The sequence below is a fragment of the Mandrillus leucophaeus genome, unplaced genomic scaffold, assembly GCF_000951045.1.
Source record: "Mandrillus leucophaeus isolate KB7577 unplaced genomic scaffold, Mleu.le_1.0 Scaffold88, whole genome shotgun sequence".
In the NCBI taxonomy this organism is placed as follows: domain Eukaryota; kingdom Metazoa; phylum Chordata; class Mammalia; order Primates; family Cercopithecidae; genus Mandrillus; species Mandrillus leucophaeus.
The window spans coordinates 5,230,041-5,237,674 of record NW_012109585.1 but is presented as its reverse complement, the minus strand read 5'-3'; the positions used below and the strand labels follow the sequence as shown (position 1 = coordinate 5,237,674).

Here is a 7,634-nt window from a genome sequence, read left to right as displayed (position 1 = left end):
AGCACCACCAGAGACAACAACACCCCGTGGCAAGAAGGCCATCCTCTGGACTGTCCCCGTACTGCCACGGTAAGGCAGGAGGCATGCTGTGACTCCTTGTGCTCCGTGCCCATTGCACAGGCCAGTTCAATTCCCTACCATCTGCCACCTATGCTCTTCTTTTGGGATTCCAACTCTGGCCAGACAAATGTGAATCTGGAAACAGAGGCCCAGGGCCCTCTTGCAGTACAGACATTTTGAGGTGGGTAGGCAGCATATGTTACATTCTAAGTAAAACAGCTAGAGGGTAAAACACTCCAACGCCAAGTTATTTTCAGAAAGGGCTCTGTGTTATCCTATAGTTTGCCTTTTTTTTTTTTTGTATAATTGTACAACCTTTGAAAGTTACATAAGTTGTAATGATCTAGTACTATTAATAGCCATTCAGAAAACACTTTCCCTCCCTCCCAACAACCATCCAGGGGGAAATAAAAGTCCTGAAAAGAGGCCAGTTCAATATGGCCTCTACTCCGGCAGAAACAGAAAGTGAAAAGAGAAGAAAACAGAGATCAACTAAGAGGTGTTGCCAGTGTCTCTCAGGAGTGGGGCCCTGGCTGTCGCCTGGGGTCATGAAAGGCAGAGCCTGCGGCATGCAGTATGGCAGCCGGGAGACCTTGCAGCCACATCTTCCTCACTCCGGCACATCCACATCCCAACTTAGGTGTCATGGAAATCTTTCAGCAGGGTTCTCCTCCGCTGCTCTGCTATATGCATCTGGTTCTCCAAGTCCCCTCTGTCATAGCTGTCTGCACGCTCCAGTTTCCGTGAGAGGTTTCCGATCTCAGCCTCCAGCTGAGCCTGCTGGTATTCAAACAGCTTCTTCCTGGGTCCGGACTCCATGTAATATTCATATGGGTAGGTGTATTGCACGGTGTATCGACACTTGGCCAAGAGCTTGGCAGCATTCTGTAGGTACTGCCAGTCGATCCATGTCCCCAGATTGTTCATGACCCTCTCCTGAATCTTCTCGTGAATCCACTGGTATGTCTGTGCCTCAAGCTGCAAGCTTTTGTTGTGGTTTTTCCCACCTCTCCAAGTAGAATAAGTACTTCTTGAGGGCTTCCCTCGCCTAGGCTCGTTGGCTCTGGTTCACAATGTCAGAATTCTCCTTGTAACGACTGCACTCATAGTATTCACTGCCATGAGTCTTCCAATCTCCTAGACACATCCAGCAGAAGTCATGTTTACATTTGGAGCAGTGCATGTGATTGCAGCCTCCATTCTTCTCAATGCAGATGTTGCACTTGGGACAGTCTTTAGTGTGGGCACTAATGTAGTTGGCTGTTTCAGAGTTGTCTGCACACTTTGTGAGCCATTTCCGGATTGTGGCGTGTCTGTGGGTGCATGATACATCTGATGACACTTGAAACAGAAGACCTCGTTGCACCGATTGCACTGTACTCGGCAAGCTCTAGGCTCCTGTACCCAAATAACCATGGGGCAGTCTGCACCAGGGCACAGCTGGAGCTGGTAATGACTCTCCACATAGTCCCTGAAGAGGTAGCGCCTGTATTTCTTTCTCAATTCTTCGTTGGGAAGCAATGGAAACAAAGTCCGCTGGTGTATGGAGTGGACAGTCCTAAGCCATATGAGAGACTCCCACGCCCACGCTGTCCTTGATGAGAACTGAGCAGTGCTGCTCCCAGCAGCTGCAGCAAAACTGGTGCTGACAGGCCAGAGAGAGTAGGTTTTCCTTTCGCACAAACTGCATACACACTGCACAGTGGTGAGGGGGATGGGATGTGGAAACATGTTTTGATGGATTAGACTGAACTCGAGCCTCAACAAGCAGTTGAGCAGAATTGGACTTGAATCTGTCCAATATCTCTGAAACTTGCCAGTAGAAATTAACTAATATAAGTTTAGCAACTGAATGAGATACCTTTAGGACAGAAGCTAAGATGGTCATGTGCTCATTGAGGGCACTCTCAGATTCCTTGTAGGTCAAGCAGGTGAACTGGTACTCCTTGGGATCAAAGGCATCAGCCCCCTGCTGCTCCACATCACTGGCTACTCCCACGTAATAGTCCTCTATGTCCCCAGGGTCTTCATCCTCTTCTTCTTCCTCTTCCTAACAATTTGGGTCACAGTCCTCTTCATTGCTGTCAGACCCTTGGCTATTCATGTCCACCGACATCTTAGCATCCAGCCAAGTTACAGATCAGGAAAGCAGTTGCTTTTTCCCCCTCCCCACAAAACTACCGCTTTTTCAAATGCATTAGTATTTTTGTCTTCTGTAATTCTTGGAGATCTCTCAGGCAGATGTCACCCAAGTATTCTACGTAATAGGATTTCCACCGGGAGCTGCGCCCTCGAGGCTACTGAGCCCAGACAAGCCAGACCGGGTCAGGCCGGGCCAGAGGGACCACACTGGGGAGAAGCGGCGGTGGAGGCGGCGGGCCGACACCGGTCAAACCCGCGCTGCTTCCTCCAGAAGCGAGACAGGGTTTCACCGTCTTAGCCAGGATGGTCTCAATCTCCTGACCTCGTGATCCGCTCACCTCTGCCTCCCAAAGTGCTGGGATTACACGCGTGAGCCACCGCCCCTGGCCTTTTTTTTTTTTTTTTTTTTTGACAGGTAGCGAGAATTGGGCTCCCAGTTTGACCTGTGACTGTTTTGCTGCTGTGTTTTGGTGTTTCTGGATTGTTCCATGAGTAAATGCTAAGGGGAAAGGGACTTTGTTCTTTCAGTCTCTGAAGTTTCTTGAGCATCTAGAACACTTCCTGGCCATAGTAGGGGTGCAATACTTATTCGTTGGGCAAATGAAAAAATGACTGTGGGAAACAGGTGAGAAGTTGCCAGAAGCCTCCTTTTCAGGGAAGACCTCATAAGGACAGAAAGAAGTAAGCAACAGGTCTTCTATTGTCTACAAAGGTGAACTTTTGCTATTGCCACTCCCCACCTCACCCACCCACGACCACCGACCACATAGTTCAAACGGAATTCTTTCTTGGAGCTGGTGGTGGGTGACTGGTGTAAGGGACCATCCCCACTGAGCTCCCTGTTCCCAGGCCTGAGCCTTCAGGGCAGTCAGGCCTTCTGATCACAGAGATGCGCAGGCAGGAGCATGATGGTGGGGAGACAGGCGGGCTCCTGGAGGAGGAGAAGGTGACCGCTAGGGCAGGAGATGAGTCACTGGGATGGGGGGCTGGGTGGAGGAGGTCTTGGGACAGGGGTTGAGGTAAGAAGACAGTTACTTTAGGTAAGGTTGAACTTCTGGTCCTGGAAAGCTCTGAGCTTGAGCCTAGGATAGGTGAGCTGTGGCTGCTGACCATGAGGGTGACTGCATCAGACTCTGCCTTAGGGATGAGGGGGGGCCCTGTGGGCTGGCCAGGAGAGGCCCTGAAGGTGGACACCTGCCTTCGCCTCATCATTGGGAGTTGCCAGATAAAATGCAGGATATCCAGTTAAATTAGAATTTCACATAAATGATGAGCAATATTTCTTTAGTATGAGTTTGTCCCATGGATTTGGGACCTCTTGATTTACCCATCTCTGAGGCAGGGGACTCCCAGGACCTGGGAGAGGCTTCTCACTGGGAAGGCAGGAAGGCGCCTCCCTCTACCCCATATCCCCCTAAGATATTCTCAGCAAAAGGGAATCTTTAGCTGCAAAAGAGCAATACCCCTCCTCCCTCATCCATTCTTGCTTCTCAAATGGAGGTGTGAACTAAGCATACTCTCTACACGCTCCTCTGCTTGGGGGTGGCCTTCTGGCCAGCTTTATGGGCTCTGCTGGACACAGAGAAGAGCCTGAGGAGTGCTCACTTTCCAGCAAGCCACAGTCAGTCAGAGCAAGTGAGGCATAGGCCCTGTAAATAGGAGTCTAGGCAGGCTGGTGGGCTTCTGTAACCTAGGGGTGAGGGGCACAATCAGAATGGTGGGCTGGAAGGTAAGGTGGGGAGGAGGGGCAGGCAGAGGCCAAGGGGAGCAGCCCGATGGTGTACAGTGGGAGGGGCGAAGCAGGAAGGTCCTGAGCACCGCCTCCCAGGTACTTCCTTGGTGCTATCTAATCCGAGGTGCTCTGGAAAAGCTGAAGGTCAAATTCTAACTTCCTGGGCTAGAAAGTAAGCTTTGGGAAGTAAGTGTTGCGAAGGAGACAACCTCTAGGTATTGTCACGAAGTTTGTGTTACCCTCAGATTAGCCTCATTTATTTCTGGCAGAAGGTTAAAAACTATACAAATAATTTTTATGGACATAATTATGTTCTCATCCCAAAATAATGTGGCACAGTTCCATAATTACTCAGAAATGATCATTGTGTGAACAGCTATTAATTAGTGAATAGCTTTGGAAAAAAGTTTCAGTAGGTTTGGGAAGCATTGTTAATAACCCATTATGATATGTCTGGGGGTCAAATCACCATGTCATGTCAAAGCATAGATTTATAGTTCCATTTTAAATCATTTCAAAATAATTAAGAATGTGCTGTGCATCTGAGTGGGCAGAGTTGAGGCACAAAAACCATATATCTGCATTAGGAAGGGAACGGATCATTTCCGGCCAAAATGGAGATCAAAGCTCTTTCAACATCCATTTGGCAGAAGCATGCACATTTTATGGCTTCTCAAGAAGTATCAGTGATTTTAGATAAATAGCATTCAGCTCTTCTTTCCCTTTCCCCATGGCTTTCTTGCAAGCCAAGAGAGGAAAATTACAAATCATCAGGAACTTCTGACCTTGACTTAGAATTTCAGGTGGGAGTTCAGCCATATGCGCTCTTCCTGACGGAGTAGGGGTATTTCTACATTACTCTTTGCCACCTTCTGGAGTGGGTCTTGGGGAGGCAGCTCTGCTCTTTCCTTTGAGACACATTCTCTTTTTGGGGTATGTGTGCTAGCATACCTTTAGCCCAGGAACCTTCCTGCCTCCCTGGAACGCTAGGGCACCTCTAGTCTTTTGGAGCCGCCTTTCCTCCTGGTCGTCCTTGGAGACCTTGTTGGGGAAGGGAAGGAGGCTGTTCCTTACTGAGTGTTGATGTGCTCCGGTCCCTCTGCTGCACATTTCATGCACTTGATTGCAGCTTCCAACTGGGCAGGTACTGTCATCCCCGTGTGGCCAGGGAGGAGATGGAAGCTCAGAGAGATGAGAGGATTTCTGCAAGCTTGGGAAGGAAGCCTACAGCTGGAGGGAATCTTTAGGTTCAATATGCCATATACCCTTAGATGTTCGACCCCTCTCCACCACTCCCTTTTTTTCTTTTTTTGAGACAGGGTCTCATTGTGTCACCCAGGCTAGAATGCAGCGGTGAACAATGCTCACTGCAGCTTTGACCTCCTGGTCTCAAGTGATCCTCCCACCTTACCCTCCTAAGTAGCTGGCACCACAAACCTGTGCCATCACTCCCAGTTTATTAAAAAATTTTTTTGTACAGACAGAGTTTTGCCATATTGCTCAGGCTGATCTCCAACTTCAGGCTCAAGTGATCCTCTTGTCTTGGCCTCCCAACATGCTAGGATTAAAGGTGTGAGCCACGACGCCTGGCCTGGCTCCCTTTGGTGACTTACCCATGATGAGGTCATCTAGCCCAGGCTTAAACACCTCTTGTGGAGTGGTGCTCACTGGCAGTGACCTGTTCCATTCAGCATGATTAGTATACACCCATTGTTGAAACCAAAAATGCATATAAAGTAAAAGATGATGGCCTCTCCTATGCCCCTGCTAATCCTGTTCCTCAGAGGAAATCACTGTCAGCAGTTGGGTGTGTATCATTCCAAATACCTTCCTATGCTAGATGTATGTACATTGAAAACATGTCAGTAGAATCATACATACTGATGTGCTTTTTCACTCAATAAATTGTGGATGTTCACTCAGGTATATGTATGCACCTACATCATTCTATCTATTGCCTATTGACCTAGCTCTCATTGACATTTCTTTCATCTCTGTTTTATCTCTTTCTGTTTATTTGGATAGTCAGTTCTGTCTTCCAAATATAATCTTCAAAGTAGATCTTACCGCTTCTCTCACCTTGTCCATCTCTGATGTGGACTATTATCATAGCCTCCTACCTGGAATCCCTGTTTTTGCCCTGGTCCTGCCCTATAGCCTGTTCTGAACCCAGCAGGTGTAGTGGGCCTTTCAAAATGCAAGTTGCATCATGACACTTCTCTGCTCAAACCCTCTTACGGCTTCCCTCCCATCAGAGCTAAAGTCCAGCCGTCCCACAGCTTGGAGGCCCTCCATGCCCCTGTCCTCCTGCTGTCCTGCTCTGTGTCTTTGACTTCATCTTCCCATTGTTTTCTCTGCCCCTGCCGTGCTGGCCTCCTTGTTGTCCTTTGGACTTGCCAGGCCTGCTGCTATCTCTGGGCCTTAGGACTTACCATTCCTACTGCCTGTAAAGTTCTTTCCAGAAAGCCAGGTGGCTCGCACTCTTACTTCCTTTCAGATTTTTGCTCAAATGTCAGTGAAGGCCTTCCCTCCCTCCCTCTCTGTAGACTGATATGATTTCTTAAGGCGAGTTTAGAAAATCATCTACACATGTACCCCAAGTCAAAGCTGGCATTATACTTGCTGGTAAAACAATAAAAGCATTCAAATTAAATGAGGTACTTACGTACCTGCACTGATGGTCCGGGAAGAAAGAGAAAAGACAAAGAACTGGAGGGTCTAGAGTGGTCAGTGATTGTCCAGTGTGGCAGTAGTCTAACAAGCTCGAAAGGGAGGGCATGGTTTGAATTAATGATACTGATAGGGGAGTATTATTGTTGGATGACAAGGTCCAAGATGGGATGCTGAGCGGCCAAGATGGAGTGAGCAAGGACACTGGAGTGAGGTGGTGATATGGCTTGGCTCTGTGTCCTCACCAAATTTCATCTTGAATTGTACTCCCATAATTCCCACATGTCATGGGAGGGACCCGTTGAGAGATAATTGAATCACGGGGGTGGTTTCCCCCATACTGTTCTCGTGGTAGTAAGTCTCACGAGATCTGATGGTTTTATCAGAGATTTCTGCTTTTGTGTCTTCCTCATTCTCTTTTTGCCTGCTGCCATCAATGTAAGATGTGACTTGCTCCTTCTTGCCTTCTGCCATGGTTGTGAGGCTTCCCCAGCCATGTGGAACTGTAAGTCCAATTAAACCTTTTTGTTTTGTAAATTGTCCAGTCTCGGGTATGTCTTCATTAGCAGCATGAAAATAGACTAATACAGGTGGTGAAGGACGTGAAGGTCAGGGTGCAGGTTGGGCCATCCATGTGGATGTTGGTTGCCTAGGAGGAAGGAAGGACTGAGGCTGGAGGGGAAGGTGGGCACCAGGTGCCCAAGTCTCAGATGAGTTGCCCAACCTTGGGCAACACAGTGAGGAGGGTCCTGGTGGTGGGGAAGTAATGATGTAAGAGCAGAGAGGACAGGGACTCCAATTCCCATCCCTGAGGGCCCTGGGGAGGTGGCATCCACTGTGGAAAGCCAGGTTTCATTCAAGGCAGAGAAGGCCTGAAGGCTGGTGATGTGGAAGGGTTTTGAGTAGAGGCTGGTGATATGGAAAGGTTTTTGAGTTGTGGAGCTGCAGCTCTGGAAGGCCCAGAGGAAGGCTGGGGTGTTAAGAGAGCCTGTCCTACAGAGCTGCAAATAGTAAAAGTCTTAATTGAAAA

General features: G+C 48.5%; 1 pseudogene across 1 annotated transcript; it reads right to left on the bottom strand.

The window, feature by feature from the left end:
* Positions 1–696: 696 nt before the first annotated feature.
* On the bottom strand, positions 697–2,314 carry LOC105531331 (annotated as a pseudogene). Its single transcript, XR_001004782.1, has one exon. The product of XR_001004782.1 is annotated as an E3 ubiquitin-protein ligase ARIH2 pseudogene (transcript).
* Between the last annotated feature and the right edge of the window lie 5,320 nt (positions 2,315–7,634).